Source organism: Aythya ferina (assembly GCF_964211825.1).
Source record: "Aythya ferina genome assembly, chromosome: 3".
Taxonomy (NCBI): Eukaryota; Metazoa; Chordata; class Aves; order Anseriformes; family Anatidae; genus Aythya; species Aythya ferina.
Genome location: NC_140298.1, coordinates 23309279 through 23327516, shown reverse-complemented (window position 1 = coordinate 23327516; position 18238 = coordinate 23309279). Strand labels below are relative to the sequence as shown.

At 40.1% G+C, this 18238-nt stretch overlaps 1 long non-coding RNA gene across 1 annotated transcript; it reads left to right on the top strand.

The window, feature by feature from the left end:
* Nucleotides 1–370: 370 nt before the first annotated feature.
* Nucleotides 371–14076, top strand: LOC311435303. Its single transcript, XR_014692046.1, has 4 exons — nucleotides 371–464; nucleotides 6076–6209; nucleotides 11363–11430; nucleotides 13075–14076. It is a non-coding gene; the product is annotated as an uncharacterized lncRNA (long non-coding RNA).
* The last annotated feature ends 4162 nt before the right edge of the window (nucleotides 14077–18238 follow it).

Here is an 18238-nt window from a genome sequence, read left to right as displayed (position 1 = left end):
CTGGAAAATAACCACGGAATAACTTAGGTTCAAACGGTCCTCCAGAGGTAATTTGGTTCAAATTCTGTTCCATCCAGCACTAATTAGATCAGACGGCTCTCTGATAATGCTTCTCAGGTAGATGGCCAATGGAGAAAATAAAGCCTTCATTTGAATTAGAAAAACATTTCTTAAACTTCTCATAATCATAAGCCTCTCCTGAATCATTTGTTTCCTCAAGAATTTCCTGAGCACAGCACTTCTTCCCAGACTAGGGAACAACTAACCACCTCTAACTGATAGCAACAGCTCAAATTCTTCTGAGGGGAGGGAGTTAGAACTGATTATAATTTACTTGCTTGAAGTGCGAATATCCATTTCTCCGCCTTGGAAGAACTGCACTGCAGTGAGCAGCTAGATAAGCTTGCATAAGTACTTGCAGCCAGTTCTCACGACCATGTCCTGGAGGAAATGAACATCACCTAGTAAGCAGAATATTTGGTTTTCCCTATCTTGCTTTGATACTACATTCCTTCTTTCTGTGATTTACCTAAGTTTGTGGTTCATACTTCTTAATTGAGATATTTTTTTTTCTCTCTCTTAAATGTGACTCTTTTTGGATCTTCTTTCATTGGAAAGTATACTCTGAGCTGTCTTTGATCTAGCACTGGGTAGTTGTCAGAAGCAGAGAACTGCTCTTTAAAGCAGGTTGAACATAGGCATTGCAAAATTAAGGCTTATATTCATCTTGTTCTGTAGTTTGCCACATGGCTGATGTAATGGCATTACCTCTAGCAATGCTCATTCTGCCTTTAGCCTCTGTACTGATACTGCTAACAATAAGTGAGAAATCTGTTTTTGTCAGCATCGTGTGACAACCAGCTCAAGTGATATGAGCCGCTGAACATATCTATGCTAGGCTCAGAATAATAATTTAAAGCAGGAAGTCTCCGCATTCAAATAGCAGGAACATGTTAATCTGGACTAAATTTTTGTCCTTCAGCTTCAGCTTTGTATGACATCTGTCCACTCTAAATAGCATTCAAATGAAAAAGAAGGGAAGATGTCCCTCATAACTGTACTTTCAGTCACCCTTTGAAAGGTGTTGGTTCACCCATAATGTGCAGCCTCTCTGAAATACGCATATCGTCTGTTCTCAGCATCCGCAGTGTTATGGAGCAGTTGGGAAAAGAAAGTGAAGAATAACTTCTCCAAATACAGCTAGAGGGGAGGGAGAAGTATTAGAGCGACCTGGATATAATTACCTGAGCTGGAGCTCAGCCAGGAAAGTGCTGATCTAAAGAACAGGGAAGTCCTGACTCTGCACGAGGGATCCAGACAAATCTAAAAAAAAATAAAAATGCAATAACAGAAGTGGGATTTGAGCATCTGGGAAAATGTTTGAGAGAGTGAACGAATACGAACTAAGGCCTCTAGGGAGTGTGGTAGGAAACAAAAGGAGCGAGATCAAGAACAGAGGAATATAATGGTAACATACATGGCATTGGCTGTCTTATAATCAGTCAGTTCTACCTGGTAAAACTATCAGCATCCTGTACATGATCTAAGAGAACTAAAGTCTTGGAGTTCGTTTAACCCTCTAGCCAAGCCGAACTACATGAACACAGATGAAAGTAAGGCAAGTTATCTCTGTTGTTCTCTTAAATAGCAATGAATAAGAACTGAGTCAGACATGATAAATATGGTAAGTTTTTAACACAGCACCAGGTTAATTAGCCATCATTAAAGGAAAGCTTGTGCAGGAAGAAGGATTTCTCTCTGCTGGGCTGTTCCCCGACTAAGGAGACCCGGTCTCAGACTGAAAGGACTTTACCCTTAATTCCACAGCCCTTGAAGGGTATTTATAGGGGAAGTGGTTCAGAGGACAAATGTTAAAGAAAAACAGGGGGAAGAAAAGGAGGGGGATGGATGAACTTGAGGAAATCCAAGCAGGGTAGCGTAAGGGATTTGAAGCTATGCATACTTCTCACTGGCAGTTTTATTTTGTTTTATTTTGTTTGCTTGATTTTGTTTGTTTGTTTTTGTTTTGTTTATTTTTTACTTTCTCTGATTTATTTTTTTTTACTCAGCTCATTTGTTTTATGCCAAGAGGCTTATTTGTCTTTTCTGGCTTATTTGTCGTGCATCTGGATTTAAACATCCTGATAAATCAGTTTCTCCGAAGATTGCAATCTAAAAATTAAAGTTGGGATGGATTTTGACCTAATTTAAACAGTTATACATCTGATGAAGTAAAGCTTAGCAATTGTCTTCTACTGAACATAGTATTTTTGAGAATTGGTAGTTCTTTCATTATTTTTATCTGTTTGAATGTATTTTTTAACTTAATATTTTTTGCTTCTTTAGTATCACGTGTGCTTACTGTGCTTTAGAAGACAAATGTAAGCCAGGGTCACTGTGCAAGTTCAGACTCCATTCAGACCACAATGCTGCATTTCTCAGCACCTTGCAGTATTTGGCATTTCATTATTATTATTATTATTATTAATTTATTTAATTATTGAACACAGAATGAGAATAGATTCATCTTGGTCACTATTCTAATATGACTGGCTTGGAATCTAAAAAATACATTTTGAAGACAGCTTTGCTTCTGATCTTAGGAAGAACACTGATGGGAATTAGTTAGGCACTGCTACTTGAAAAAAAAGAGATAGATAATTAGAATCCAAGTTTTAATCATGCTGCCTTTGAAAGCAAAACAAAATCGGTAACAATCTGAAATCAAGTCCCTTGCTACTTTTCGCTTTAGTAAGAGGATGCTCAATTCTCACAAATGCCAAGAGCGTTTCTCAGAACTGAGAGAAGAGCTCCACTGAATTTTACTGCAGCAGCTACAGAAGTTGCTGCACTGGGCTGCCCGCTCTGCTGCTCTGCTGGAGGTGACCACCATCCAAGCAATGCTGGCAGAAAAGACCTCAATTACACCTCAGTTTCTTCACGAAAAGCCAGCTTGTCTACTTAAATTCACCTCAGTGGGATTTCACCTGCGTGTCACTAGCTGCAGTGCTGCCTGGCATGGTTTGGATTGTGAGCTGATACCAGCTAACGCAGTGCAGTATCTTCTGTGGAATGGCTTACCGATTTCAGATGAGCTCCTAGTGACAATCAGAACTGCTTTGCAACTAATTGGGTGCAGTGGTTTCATACTGATGGCTAGCTAAGCTCCACCACACTGTTCTCTCCCCCCCCCGCCCCTCAAAAGAACAGGGGAAGAAAAGAGGAGGAAAAAAGGCTCATAGGTTGATGCAAGGCATAGTTTATCGTAGAATCATGTCATAGAGTGACTTGGGTTGAAGGGGACCTTAAAGATCACCTTGTTCCAATCCCCTGCCACGTGCAGGGATGCCACTCACTAGATCAGGTTGCCCAGGGCCCCAACAACCTGGCCTTGAACACTTCCAGGGATGGGACATTAAATTTAATTAAAGGGAAAAAACAACAATAGCAAACAAAGAACAACACTCCCCCTGCCAAACAACAACAACAACCAAAATAAATAAATAAATAAATAAATAAATAAATAAATAAATAAATAAAACAAGCAAAGACTGTGGAAGCAATGGCAGGAAATTATTCTTCCTATCAGCAAGTGATGTTCAGCTGCATTTTGGGGAGCATGGTCCCAATACACAGAGCGGTTGCTTGGGAGGACAGGCAGTATAATGAGAGACCCCTTCTTCTTCTTCCTCAGCTTTCATCATTTAATGTGATGCCATATGGCACAGAATATCCCTTTGGTGAGTTTAGGTCAGCGGCCCTGGCAATGTCCCTTCTCTGCACACCTCTTGCCCACCCCCAGCCTTCTGGCTTTAGGGAGGGTGTTGGAGAGACAGCCTTGATGCTGTGCCAACACTGCTCAGCAATAGACAAAACATTGGTGGGATATCAATGCTGTCCTAGCGACAAGTGCAGAGCACAGCACTGTGTGGGTGATGTGGGGAAAGTTAACTCCATCCCAGCCAGACCCAGCACGCAGCACAGTAAGAGCAGAAGGGACAGAGGCTGAGCAACCAGTGGACACTCGCTTATAAAATCACTACTGAAATGGCAACGGATTACTCAAGCGGGATGAATAATGGGAGAAAACGAGTTGTGCTTTTATGGTCAGATGTACAAGGCCCAAGTGCCACATAGGTGGTGCTTAGGTCTTTTCTTATCTCTGAAGATATGAGAATTGTACTTGGCCTCAACTCAATCTACCACCTGCCACTAGAGCAAGAAGCTATCATCAGCTTTACACATCTGGAGTTCAACACTGAGCTCCAGGCATGACAGCTCTACCTAACTGATGTTGCTTCTTGTCCTTTACTACAGCTGGAGGCCCAGTGCTTAGACATCTATTTTCTCAATATGTTATTCACCTTCCCTCTGACTACAAGCAAAATACATTTGCCCAGCAAACTGCTTGCAATTGCTCTGGGATCTGCTGAGCTCCTGCCTTTCTGGTGTGCTGTTGAAAATCAAATTATATAGGTTTAGCAACATAACTATAATTAGGGTCAATGGAAAACTGCGGGTAGGGTAATACTGTGGATTCTGCAATTTTTGCCATGTTGCTCCATAACAGGGCAAAACCCATTAATTTTATTGCTCCACAGTGCATTAACACTGTCAATAAAACATCCCCTGCTTCCTGCAGTGGAACTGGCCTTTCAGTGAGCACATTGCCAAGGCTGGCCTCAATTTACAGTAATCCACAAGTGGGGCCCAACTGCGCTCCTCCTGAAGTCAGTGGCAAAGCTCCTATTCGCTTCAGCAGTAGCTGTCTGGGCAGGCCTAGGCAGAGAAAATTGGGATGGATAAGGGAGATGATAGAGCAGAGCTGACAAGAAAAGAAGACAGGTTATCGTGTTTCATTATAATCTCTGCAGTTATCACTTGATCTCATACTGATATTACCAGGAGGTTTATTCACAGATTAAAATTATGTTGTAACTAAAATTTAATCTGTGCTTATTTTCTTTTTCTCCATCACACAAAGAAAATCTGTCCTCTAGGCTACTGCTACTTCTGGGCTCTTGAGTTCCTCCTCTTCCTCCTTCAATTTTCCTCATGTGCCCATGCACATCTTTCATCCATTTCCACTTCTTGCTTCTTGGAGTTCTTCATTCTCTACCCCTCTACTGTTCCAACTCCCAAAATAATTAGATGTCAACCGGCTAATTGCTGACTGTATTGTACCATTGCTGGCCCTTTCAGGCAGGAGAATACAACTCTTGTGATCATTCTTTCAGGATGTCAGCAAACTTGGGTAGATGTCGTAAGACTGATGTCATAGTTGGAAGGCTGCCCAGAATCAGGTTAAAATTAAAAAAAAAATCAAGTTTGAGCTCTTGTGACTGTAGAGGTGGTCTGAATACGTAATACAGGTTCAAATAATTACAAAGATAATGCAAGATCCAGGCTTCATTCCTTGTGACACAAGAGGGAAATAAAAATGGAAATGGAAAAGGAAAAAAAAAAAAGTGAGCTAATTGTGGGAAAGAAGTACAGAAACTGAGGTGGAAAGGAAAACAGGGATAGAGAAGGGGGAGAAATATAGAATGCTCCCTTTCCTATGGAAAAAGGCTAAGGGTGAACTTAAACTAAATAAAAGAAATAAAATCCTAAGTAGTGAAGAAAAAACAAAGAAGGATGACTAGTATGATAAGCCGGGGATTGTGGCTGAATTTAATTCTGGCACTGCAGAGAAAAGTTCCAGCTATTGAATTACAGTCTAGATTCTTTAGATTGCAGAGTTGTAAGTGAATAGATTGGCTCTCTTATGTGCTTACACAACACCCACTGACTTAGGGACTATGACCACATGAATGCTTACCAATGCTAAGAATAAAAGGTTGAAGTAATTCCTATGCACCAGATGAGTTGGAGGAACCTCTGCATGAGGTGGCAGAAATAAAGACTGTATTAAAATGCAAGAGGTCAAAACAGATGAGCAATGGCTGCAAGGTCAACATCAAATCTGTTATTAATAATAGTTGTATATTATATATATATTAGGATATCATAGCTTTTTAAGGAAATTAAATTGATATCCTTTCACATCTTACCAACATGTGTTTGTTTCATTAGATGGGTTGGAGTTCCAGATCCACAGACTGGAGCAGAGGTCCATGGAGGAGGCTGCGGCCCATGGAGAGCCCCCGCAGGAGCAGGCCCCGGGCCGGAGCTGCAGCCCATGGAGAGGAGCCCACGCAGGAGCAGGGGTCTGGGGGGGAGCTGCTGCCCACCCGTGGGGGACCTGTGCTGGAGCAGTTTGCTCCTGGGGGAGGGATGGATGGACCCTGTGGGACGGAGTCGTGTGGGAGCAGTGCTTGAAAAGCAGCAGCCCACATAGGATCAGTTCGGGAAGGACGGCATCCCATGGGAGGGACCCCATGTGGAGCAGGAGCAGAGGGACCATGAAGGAGCAGCAGAGATGAAGCATCAGGGACTGACTGCAGCCCCCATTCCCCGTTCCTCTGCACCACATGGGAGGCAGAAGAGGGTGGATGGGGAGGAAAGTGTTTTTAGTTTGCTTTTAGTTTCTCACTGCTTTAGTCTGCTAGTGATAGGCAAATTAATTTCCCTATGCTGAGTCTGTTTTGCACTTGACAATAATTGTTGAGTGACCTCCCCGTCCTTATCTCAACCTGTGAGCCCTTCTTTTTCTTTTCATCTTATTTTCTCCCCCATTTCCTTTGAGGACAGGGAGTGAGAGACCAGCTGTGATGGGGTTTGGCTTCCCAGCAGGATAAAACCAGCACAGTGTTGGTTCTAGTTTCCCTTACTCCCTGGTACCTTGCCACAGGGATGCCCCCCATTTTTTCCTACACAGCTCTTCATCACATAACACAAGTTTAATCTGAGCATGTCCATTCTTGACTGAACAAATGCAAAACAATTTTCAGAAGTTTCAGAAGGCTTGTTCTATGAACAGCAAAAGGTAACTCCTTGATATCAGCATTCATGATACCGTCTTCATTTTTTTAGCATACAGATATTCTAGGATTTAAAAATAATAATAATAAAAAAGGCTGTAAACTTTTTTAAGACAAAATAAAATGGTATGCTTTTCTCCTGACTGGGTTACTTTGGCTAGAGTTTTCCAAAAGTATTGAGGTGAGATAAATACCCTGAATGGTAAATTTCAGCCATCACAGTTGATACTTGCCAGTGTTCTAAGTAGCTGAAAGCAGCGACTTAAATGGAAAGCATAAAAACCTCAGCTACAGGAAGCCTCATGTTCACTATCCATAATATCACAACATACTTTATAAAAAAACTGCATTTACTTTATAAATCCCAGACGAAGACTTCAGTTCACCTTAAACATGTTTACTTTCTCAGCCTTCTTGTGAGGGTGAAATTACCATCAGGCATGCAGAGGCAGTGGCACGGAGGATTTGGAGAATGCATTCAGAGTCCCCCAGGAGAAATGAGGAGTACCAGGCCCTGCATTATCTTCAATGCAAGTCTTATGCTTAATACCATAATTCTCTCTTTGTGGTGCCAACTGATTTAATGAATTAGCAGTAACTGAAGTATAGTGTGTGCCTTACAGTTGTGCCAGGGAATGCAGTCATCCACCAGTGAGGTTGGCTTGTGATATACATTGCCCATACACACACAGTTCTTTTCCCAAACACTTTCATAATCCAGGATTCTGTTTACTGTTTTATCAGCTATGCTAACAATTAATTCACATACAACAGAGCCCAACCTATTTAAAGATCCTTAAACTTGCAGGATCATGGCTTAAAAGATTAAGTTAAAATTTAACTCATACCAGTTTTTGCTGAATTCACATCACCAACTTACTTATCATTTAACACATGACTGTGACTGTCTTTGATTTACATATAAACAGAAGACTTTTTTTTTCTTTTCCTAGCTATCCTGATGTCCCAAGGCTATGCATGTATACATAGACTGTATGTAAAGGAAAGGAGCTCTGTTTTCCAAGTGCAGAAAGGAAATGATTCTGACTTGAAGCATACGTCATCAGCATTGGCATCCCTTGCCCTTTGTTTCCAAACATGGTAAAGAGCAATAAAGCTGTTTGTGGGTTATAACATGACATCACACAAGAAGACACAGTTCTAATCTTTTTTATGCATATATGTATATAACAATCTCAGTGTGGGCATCCAAAGAATTAAGGGTTATGAAATACCAGGCAACAGCAATGTATAAAAGGTAAATGACACATAGCAAAGGAATCTCCTTTCAAATCACATAGCACATGAAACCGTTCTGGTCTGTGACAAGTACACCACTAGATTTTTTCCATGTTTATCCAAAGTAGCTTAGTAAGCATATCATGCATTCCATTCACTGAGTCTGTGTACAAAAATACAGAGTATGATGACCCCAAGCAATGTCTGTAGTGCCAGTAAGCTTGTCAAAAAGGGGGACTGGCTGTAAACTGTTTATTTTAATTAATTTTTATAACAGAAGTGATAGAAATAGCTCCTATTCAAGTACAGCTATACAACTGTTATTTCAGTGCAGTTATGCCTGTGCAACTTTGTTATAAAAAGAGGTAAGAGCTATGCACATCACGTGTTCTGTGAGCTAACGAGACTTCAGGAAAGGTTGTCAAGAATGGCACAAGGCAGATCTATTATTTTCAATTTAGAACCAATGCATTTATCTTTTCTGTTTGCTAAAAAGGGCAGTTTCAATTTTCTTTTTTCTTTTTCTTTTTCTTTTTTTTTTTTCTTTTTTTTTTTTTTTTCTGGTGACTGAAGGAAAAAAAAAAAAAAAAAAAAGTAATGCAAGATTCAGGCTTCCTTCTGTCCCATATGTCTTAAGTGTACAAAGCTTTTTTTAGAGAATAGCTTTCTTTCAGGGCAAACTAGTTCTTACTAAAAATAATTCTTATGAGATCAGATAAAATGAGAGGCATGTTGCTGGCAGATACGGGTCCCTTATTTACGAAGAAATAAGGCTAACTCAGCCTAATCCAGGCCTATGATACAAGGAGGGAGCTGAAGAACCTTCCCTGTTGCCCAGGACCTTGGTTGAGAGCCCGAGAGCTATTTTGGTTGCTTTTGTCTACCAGCATTGGAGATGTAAAACAGAAAGAAAAGGGCCAGTACAAACACCTCCCCCAGCCTGCCCTAGCCTGTGGGATTGGCCGCAGAGACAAGCACAGCCACATCCTAGAGATTTCCAAAAGGCACAGGGATGATCTGCATACCCAGTTTGGATTCCTGAGCCTTTTGCAGATTGCTGTGAATTCACTTTAACATGGTATGTCTCTGTACTTCCCTAATGTGATCTACAACAACAAAACACAATATAATCCCTTAGATTAGTTAAACCTACCTGGATATGCATCTGTTTCATTTTAAAAATTCAGTTGCCACTACAGCAGAGCTGGAAATACAGTAAAGACTGTCTATCTTCATGGAGGTCATTTTCCCTCCAGTAGGTCTTGGGGTTGCATACTGCATGAAAGCCAAATTGAGATGGCTTTCTAATGTTTGTGTCCTCTAGACTTTGGACTTCAAGGTTCTGTCTCCCCTTCCTTCACAGAAATGTCTTCTCTCAAGTCTTTAATATTGAACAGTGCCAGATTCCCTCTAATTTCTGGCCTTGTATAATATTTTCAATATTTTTAGCCTGTTATTGTGTAGACCTCAAGCCCCTGAGACAAGGCTTGTATCATATATATAACAAAATGCTCAGTAATTATTTATGATTTTTTGTGGGACGGGATTGCAGCATTTATATACATTATTTAATAACAGATATGGACCACAGTTGTTAAGCAAACAGAAAGATCCATCTTGTCAGGAGGACTGAACGTGATGTCTCAGCTTGCACGTGTTGTCAGATAACTACATCTGCACACAAACATACTGCACATGTACATTCAAATGAAGTTAAAGCATACTAGTCACCATTTATTTGATTAAATATTTGTTCATGCAAAGCATTCTGGATTGCTTATCCATGTAATTAATGGAATAGCATCAAACTACCTTACTTGTTATTGTGTGGTCTGTTTTTGCATGTAGTATTCTTTGCTCTTCATAAAAGAGCGAAACAGAAAGGTTTGAAAATGGTTAGGATCTTTTCCCCCAAATAATGTATTTCCTTATAAAGAATTCATTGACTTACTGCATTAGAAAACTATCCCATGATCAGGTTAATTTTATTTTTGAACTGGAAGATGAATCCCAGAATCCAGTTGTTCATTTGTAATTCAGCACTAAGCTTAAGAAACAAGAGCAGAAAATGCATAGTTGTAAATCATGCTAGCAGCCACAGAACAATATAATGCTGAGCAGCCATTTTAGGTCTTCGGTTTCTTTATACCCTTTCCACATAATGAAGCCTGCTAAATGAATCCTTATGGGAATCATTCATGAACTTTGTGTTTTCTACATGAAATTCCATGTACAAGAGATTAATTTTGCAAAATAAACGGTCTGTATTCTATAAGAATTAGTTCAAGGTACTTTTTTATTGTTTGCTAGATGTAACAATAGCATTATCCTCTTAAGAAAATGTAAACTCATTCTCCCTGGGGTGGGGGGGTGGGGGTGGGGGGAAAGAAAGAGAGAGAGAGAAATATATTTCAGTGTGATTATTTCAGTCAGAAGGAATAAAGGTGGCAAACACAATTCCTGGTGTATCATATTCAGAAGGATTCTGAGGTCATTTATAGCTGGATACGTGGAACATATCCTACCTTCTTCTCTATTACAGAAATTGCTGAAAGAAACAAACTGTTGCTGTTTCATTTCAGTCTTCAAAGTGAAGCTCTAGCAGTAGATTGAGTGGATACTCTGCCTAATAAATGTGTGTAATTCTAGCACACTTCTTTTCTAATGCTCTGTTGATGAAATTACCACTTCCTTTCTTCCCAAAATTTGCTTGTGGATAGATATATTATTTTTCTCAGTGAGAAATAATCCAGGTGTCCAATCAACCCAAAGGTTGTGCATTCATTATTCCTATTTAAGTCAATTAGAACAGAGCAGATGCCTCTTCTATTTGATGACTTGCTTCCAGAGAAAGATTAGAGAATTAATTAAAATATACAATCTAATTGAACTGAAATCATAAGATTTTGTTTCTAGGAAACAACTTACAAGTATAAATGAGTCTAGAGTTGTGCATTTATGTCTAAGTATAGAATGTATCATTTCAACCCGCTACACCAAACTTTGAATCTGATGTTCGTTTTCAGACTGCTAGTCTAATTTAGTTTCAGAATGGAGAGTACAGCTTAAGATTCCAAGCACCCAGAGACCTGGATGGGGGCGTAGAAGGGTGACATGTGATTTTTGTTTCAGTTAATTTTAGATTTATTTCTGTTTGTGAGATCAGTTGTCTATTTCTAAAAGTGTTTTCATTTTGGCAGACTCCTCAACTGAAAGACTTATTTCGAGATATTTCCTGTTGAGTAACTGATGGTGCTGCTGCTGAGAGGTAAGGGAAGACATACAATGCTGAAGGGAACGTATGGTATTGTCGTAGTAATGATAGGCATGAAACAGGAGTGTCAAGATCATAGAATCATAGAATGGTTTGGGTTGGAAGGGACCCTTCAGGATCATCTAGTTCCAAAACCCCTGCCATGGGCAGGGACACCTGCCACTAGATCAGGTTGCTCAAAGCCCCATCCAACCTGGTCTTGAACACCTCCAGGGATTGGGCATCCACAGGGCAACCTGTGCCAGTGCCTCACTACACTCATAGTGAAGTATTTCTTCCTTATATCTGATCGAAATCTACCCTCTTTTAGTTTAATGCCATTAACCCCTGTCCTATCACTATACTCCCTCAGAGTATAGAGTCCTTTTCCAGCTTTCTTGTAGGCCCCCTTTAGGTACTGCAAGGCTGTACCTAAAGGCTCTCCCTGGAGCCTTCTCTTCTCTAAATTGAGCATCCTTTCATGTCCTTTTTTATGTTGAAGGCCCCAGAGCTGAATGCCATACTCCAGATGCATCTCATGAGAGCAGAGTGGATGGGAGAATCACCTCCCTCAGCCTCTGTCCACACTTCTTTTGATGCAGCCCAGGATATGGTTGGCTTTCTGGGCTGCAAGTGCACATTGCCAGCTCATGCTGAATTTTTCACCAAGCAACACCCCAAGTCCTTCCATTCAGGGCTGCTCTCAATTCATTCTTTGCCCAGCCTGTATTTGTGCTTGGGATTGCCCTGGCCCAGAAATAAGACCTTGCACTTCTTCTTGTTGAACTTTGTAAGATTTGCACAGGCCCGCTCTCAAGCTTGTCAAGGTCTCTCTCTGGATGACATATCTTCCCTCTAGTGTGTTGACTGTACCATACAGCTTGGTGTCATTGGCAAACTTGCTGAGGGTGCACTCATTCTCACTGTCCGTGTTGCCAACAAAGATGTTAAACAGTGTTGGTCCCTGTACCAAGCCCTGTGGACCCCACTCATCACTGGTCTCCACTACGACATCGAACCATTGACCACAAGTCTTTGACTGCAACCACCCAGCCAATTCCTTATACATTGAGTGGCCCACCCATCAAAACCATGTCTCTCCAATTTAGAGATAAGGATGTTGAGCAAGACAGCGTCAAATGCTTTGCACAAGTGCAGGTAGATGATGTCAGTTGCTCTTCCCTTAGCCACCAATGCTGTAACCCTGCCATAGAAGGCCACCAAATATATCAGGCATGGTCTGCCCTTAGTGAAGCCCTGTTGGCTGTCACCAGTCACCTCTTTACTTTCCATGTGCCTTAGCACAGTTTCTAGGAGTATCTGCTTCATGAGCTTGCTGGGTGCAGAAGCGAGAGTGAATGGCCTGTAGTTCCCTAGGTCTTCCTTTTAAAATTAAAAAAAAAAAGTGGGGGGGGTGGGATTATGTTTCCCTTCTTGGGAGGCCTGTGTCCTCCATTCCAACACTCCAGTCATGGGAGCCATCTCAACACATCTTGGTAATGCCAGTGAGGTCATGGCCCTGGAGGTGTGTGTACGTCTCTAACTCCTCTTGTTTATTGCCCATGTTACGTGTGTTACCATAGAGGCATTTTAGTTGGGCCCCCAGTGAAGCTGCCTTACTGCCTGCAGTGGCTGGAACTCCTTTGTTCTGCTCTTCAGGTGCTCTCCTGCTGACCTGTGGCCCTCCTCCAGGACTGGGCATCTATTGCTGATACTGGCTTCAAAGTGGGAGGAGTGGGATGCATTGAAGTTCCCCTGGAATCTTTACTGTAAAGCTGTGTTCACCAGCGTGGCAAGCTTATGACCAAAGATGCTCTTCCCCTTCCCTTGCAGATGGACGCCATAAGCCTCCAGCAGACCAGGTTTCTCAATTTGAGTCTCATTGTCTAAGTAATTGAACTCCTGGCTGTGGCACCAGTCTTGTACCCATTTGTTGATTTGCCAGATTCAAACGGCTGTTTCAAACCCCCTTCCTTTGACTGGGAAGACTGTTGAAAAAACTACTTGCACTCCTGAGTCCCTTACTGCTGCTCCTGGAACTGTGTAATCCTTCTTGATACTCCTCAGGCTGCTCCTGGTTGTATCAGCGGTGCCCATGTGAAACAACAGCAGGAGCAGATCTTTCCTCCCATCTCAGAGCAGCCTATCAAGCAGTGCTGGGAGAGAACACAGCATACAGTATTATCAGATCTATCTCTCCAGCTTATTGTGTGAGCTCTGTTGCCATGTATTCTGAATGAGGATTGTAATTTGTATTTATGTGATCATAGGTTCTAATCCTTCCCCTTTTATACATACAAAATTCCCAGTCAAACTTTGCAAATGATCTATGTTTGGTTAGCACAGAGTTTCTTCATCGTTTACTTCCACTGTGCTAAAGACACCAGCAGGATTTTGTATGATACTCCCATTTGGACAAAGCTGTGGCAAAGTGAGATGGTGGCAAAAGTTCTCTCCTTTAAGGTGAATATTCAGAAATCTTGGCATTTTGACAAATTCTGTTGTAGCATCTGGAAGACTACTCCTCCCAACCAAGCATTCTTTTGTCTTCCTTTACTAATAATCACTGCTGTGCAATTACTCTAGTTTCTGCTCCCATCTAAAACTCCTGGCCAATTTCACAGCTGTAATGATAAATTTAATATTAAATAATTTTTTGTTTGTCTGTTTTGTTTGTTTGTTTGTTTGTTTGTTTTTGCATAGTAACTGAATAAGAGACAATGAGATGCAACATTGGACAGTTAAGATGAAACTTCTTTTTATTGTGTTGTGGATGTTCTGCTTTTAAGTCCTTTGAATACATTTACACCAGCCTTTTCCTGGTGCTTACAGGTTCTTCATGTAGTTGCTGTAAAGAATGTGGTAGCTGGATAGAAATCATCAGACAAGTGAGCTCAGAATCTCAGGAGAGTATGCCCACAGAACTTGGAAGGTAAAAACGAGGTTATGGAAAGTTCTTAGCTTTTGAGGTAAACCTCTTGCAAAGTACTTAACAAATGCACATAGTAGGATATAGGAACAGAAATATGCTTGTGGCTACTTGAGAGCTGTCAGAAACCAGTAAGATGTGTGAAAGGTGAAATTTGAGAGAAAAATGTTTGTGAAGTTCAGCAGTTTTGTGAATTGCAGTTAACTTCACAAAATTCTTAGAGGACGGATAAAAACTCCAGGGCAGTCTCTTGTGTGCTTATTTAATGTAATTAATTAATGCATTTTCAAACAGCTTTTTTTTTTTTTTTTTTTTTTTTTTTTCTTTCCTGTGCAGAGCGATTTTAATTATAGCATAAGGATCATATGTAACTGATGTAAGAGATGTTCACATAAGTGGAAATCTGAGCTGCTATGTTTGAAACTAAAGGAAAGAAGAAGTGCCCTACTGGAAGATGGGAGCTTATGTGGGTCAATTTAATCTGAGTAGTGTGTGCTAAAGGTCTGGCTCATTCAGAAAACTCAGATACTGCCTATAACATGTAAAACAGCCTCATGTTGTCATGGGTGAGACCATAAGGTAGAGGTAATGAGGCTAATTTCCTTGTTTTTATGAGGTCAGATATCCATTAAGAAAATAACTTGAAAACACTACAAATCAAAGCTTTACAGAGTAAATCACTCAAATGCTCAAGCAGAAGTCCCATGTCTGAGACCTTCCTGCAGTATGTACCCACTTGGTCTTCCAGAAAAAAAAACAAAACACTTCAGACTTTCCTCAGGGATCCAGATGCAAGTGGAGGGAAGAACACCTCTTAGTTAACATATCAATTGAACCAGTAATACGTTTTCTAGGTTAAAATATCATAGTCCTCTGTAAAAGTTACTGGCAAGGGTTCCAAAGCATCACTTTTAGTCTCATTTCATGTAGGTTTCAAGGCATCACCTCTAACTTTGATGTGGTATGATCTGATTCATGTATAAAATCCTTGTATAATTCCTTGGGCTAGTAGGTCTTTGCTTTAGCTAGTTCCTGTCCCTTCCCAAGCACAGACTGCAGCAGCTTCCAGCCTGCTCTAAGTTACTACGAGCCACAAGGATCACTTCAGAGCAGCAATCAGACTAAAAAATGTTTTTTGTCAAATGAAGCTTGTAACGCGTTTCTTTTTAAACTTCTTCTGAGCTTCCATGGTGAAGTTAAGAGAAGGAGGGATGATGTATAGCAACTATAATGGAATAACTAGCTGGCTTTTTTTTTTTTTTTAATTTTAATTTTAAAAGCTAAATTAAAACAATAAATGCAAAGTTCACCTCTACAAAGACAGACTGACTTTGGTATTATATTTCTTCTAGAATCAAGTTTTGGATAAAGGTCTCTGAAACAGTATCATGTTATTTCTTGAAAAGAATACAGCCCATGTGTATGTAGACCTATATCTTGTTCTTTTCATGGCAAAAAGACAGATTCATTCCTACTGGATTTTGTAATTTTTAATATCATAGTCTCATCACCTTTTTCTAAAGTAACCTAAAGTAACATTTCTTTTCCTGATCATGTTCCCAGTCATTACTTCAAGGATCATGCAAGGATTTCCCTTGCTGCTGGGCCCTTGCAAATCTTGCATTGCTTCTCATTCAGTTCTGCACCTCTTCTGAAAAGGCTTCTCACATTTTTTTTTTATTTAAATACCATACCTATCAGATGCTAATGGTTATGGTTGCTACTGACTTAGAGTGGTTCTAAAACATGAACAGGTAAGAGATGGAAGGCTTTTTATTTCTTTGCAGATAAGCCAATATCCTAGTCGTAAAGTTGTTTTAATAATAATAATTTCAAACATTACAAAGCTGGCACTTCCCCTCCACCCACTGGTGTAGTCACAGCAGAATGAATGGTTCATTGTTATAAGAATCATTTCACTGCACAAGGCAACCTCTATTTGCAATTAGAGGGTTAGAAATGTTCAGCCAATCATGACAATTAAATAAAATGATTGTCTGAGCATCCCTTAGAGCTTTGTTATAAATCAGCCTTTCTTCACACAGTTGGTGCTACCTGCATTCTATTATATACCCACAGAGTCTTTTAGAGTAACAACAACCCTAGTAGAAATAGTCGAGTGAAATGTGATTTCTGTTTGCATATTCAGAGCAAGGAGCAGCTGGCTGCACCTTGAGTAGAGATTGGGTTTATGCAACGAGGACTTGGAACACGGGAGGGAGCTTAGAACAAAGCCACAAAATAACAGCGGAGGCTTTCAAGAAACTGAGTTATAAGAACTTTGACAAATCTTATTTAGTGACATGGAGTAGTTGATGTTTTAGGAATAGCTGATGTCTGAAGGAGACCAAGATAAAATTTACAACTATTAAGAAAATAATATGGGAAAGGCTGAATTTATCTAAGCATAACAGAGATAAATAAGGAAAGTTTTACAAGGAAGAACTTCCTGACAGTGAAATGTATTACAGATAGCATGAGGTTGGTTTTTAACCAAAACTCTGGAAACAATCTAGTGGGGGAGGTCCCTTTACTGGTAGTTTTCTACCTCAATTTATTTACTTCGATGTTCTCCAGAAGAAGAGTGATGTTTTCCTACCAGGCAGTTAGGAACCCCAGCATTCAGCAAGTGTTTGAAAAAGGCCATATTCCTATGAAAAACATTATTATTTTTTTGAATGTGGACTCTCTACTCTCTACTTTCTAGTGAATGTTATGCTCAGAAAGTGGTGAATTGACCACACTGACTACATTCCTGACTGTACCATGCCAGTCAGTGGCAAACAATCAGTATGAGTGGTTTAGAAAAAAACACTGTGAAATAGGAAAGAGGATAAGATTGTTCTGTTCTCTCTAAGGCTGGAATGAGCAGGAAAACCTCCATCATTGTCTATGTGATTGTATTTCTGAAACATGGAAGCTAAACTAACAGAGGAAGTGCAGAATTAAATACTCAACAGAGACCGTGATTACTGTTGATACTGATGCACAGTCCTTCGAAGTGTGACTTAGGACCAGTTGCAAGGAATTCCTTCTCACTGATTTCAGAGAGCATATCTTAGTTTTGAAATTGCTGCTTACTAGCTATAGTAATAATAATGGCATGTGTTAGTGTTATAATCTCTTAAGAGCTCATTTCTTCACATCTTTTTATAGAAACATTAATTCATTTGGCAAACATTTTTGCGATGTTCTTTCTAAAATACTGAAGAAGAATATTTTTGCAACTGCTGCTTTGTATATTTTGGGTCTCATGCATGATTTATCACTTACTAAATTTGAAATCCAAATTATGGAGTTGGCTATGGCCATTGCCAGAAAGCAAAATCTGCAGTGCTGGAAAGGAATTAAAGAGGTTATCATCATCTTACTAAGTTTCTACCTTTCTTGGAACAATATTTGTTCCAGCTTTGCAGTCAACAAATGCTAACTCACAATAGCAAAAGTTGTCATTCGTCTATAATCAGGACATTATATTTGTTTCAAGTTATTCCAACTTCGCAGTCAGTGGAAATCAACAAGCTATAGTAAAAACGTTGTCATTCATCTATAACTGGGACAGTAATTTTATCGTAAGTTATTCCAACTTTGCAGTGAATGGAAACTAACCAGCAATAGTAAGTGTGTTGTCAGTCATCTAAAATAGAAGGGAGGAGAAAGGAGAAAGATGGTTAGAAGACAGAACACATTTGTAACAGAGTCAGAGCAAAATAATTCCAGTGTTGTGATGCATTTTGCAATTGAGCTTTTTTTTGCTTGCTTGTTTGTTTGTTGAAGATAAATTGCAAAGTATTTAACATCGGCAAAATTTGGTCCCGGCTTCCAACTGAAAGTCTGCACCACCTCCTTTGGCTTCTGCCCAACTAAACTTTGACAAAAGGAAGAAGTACAGTG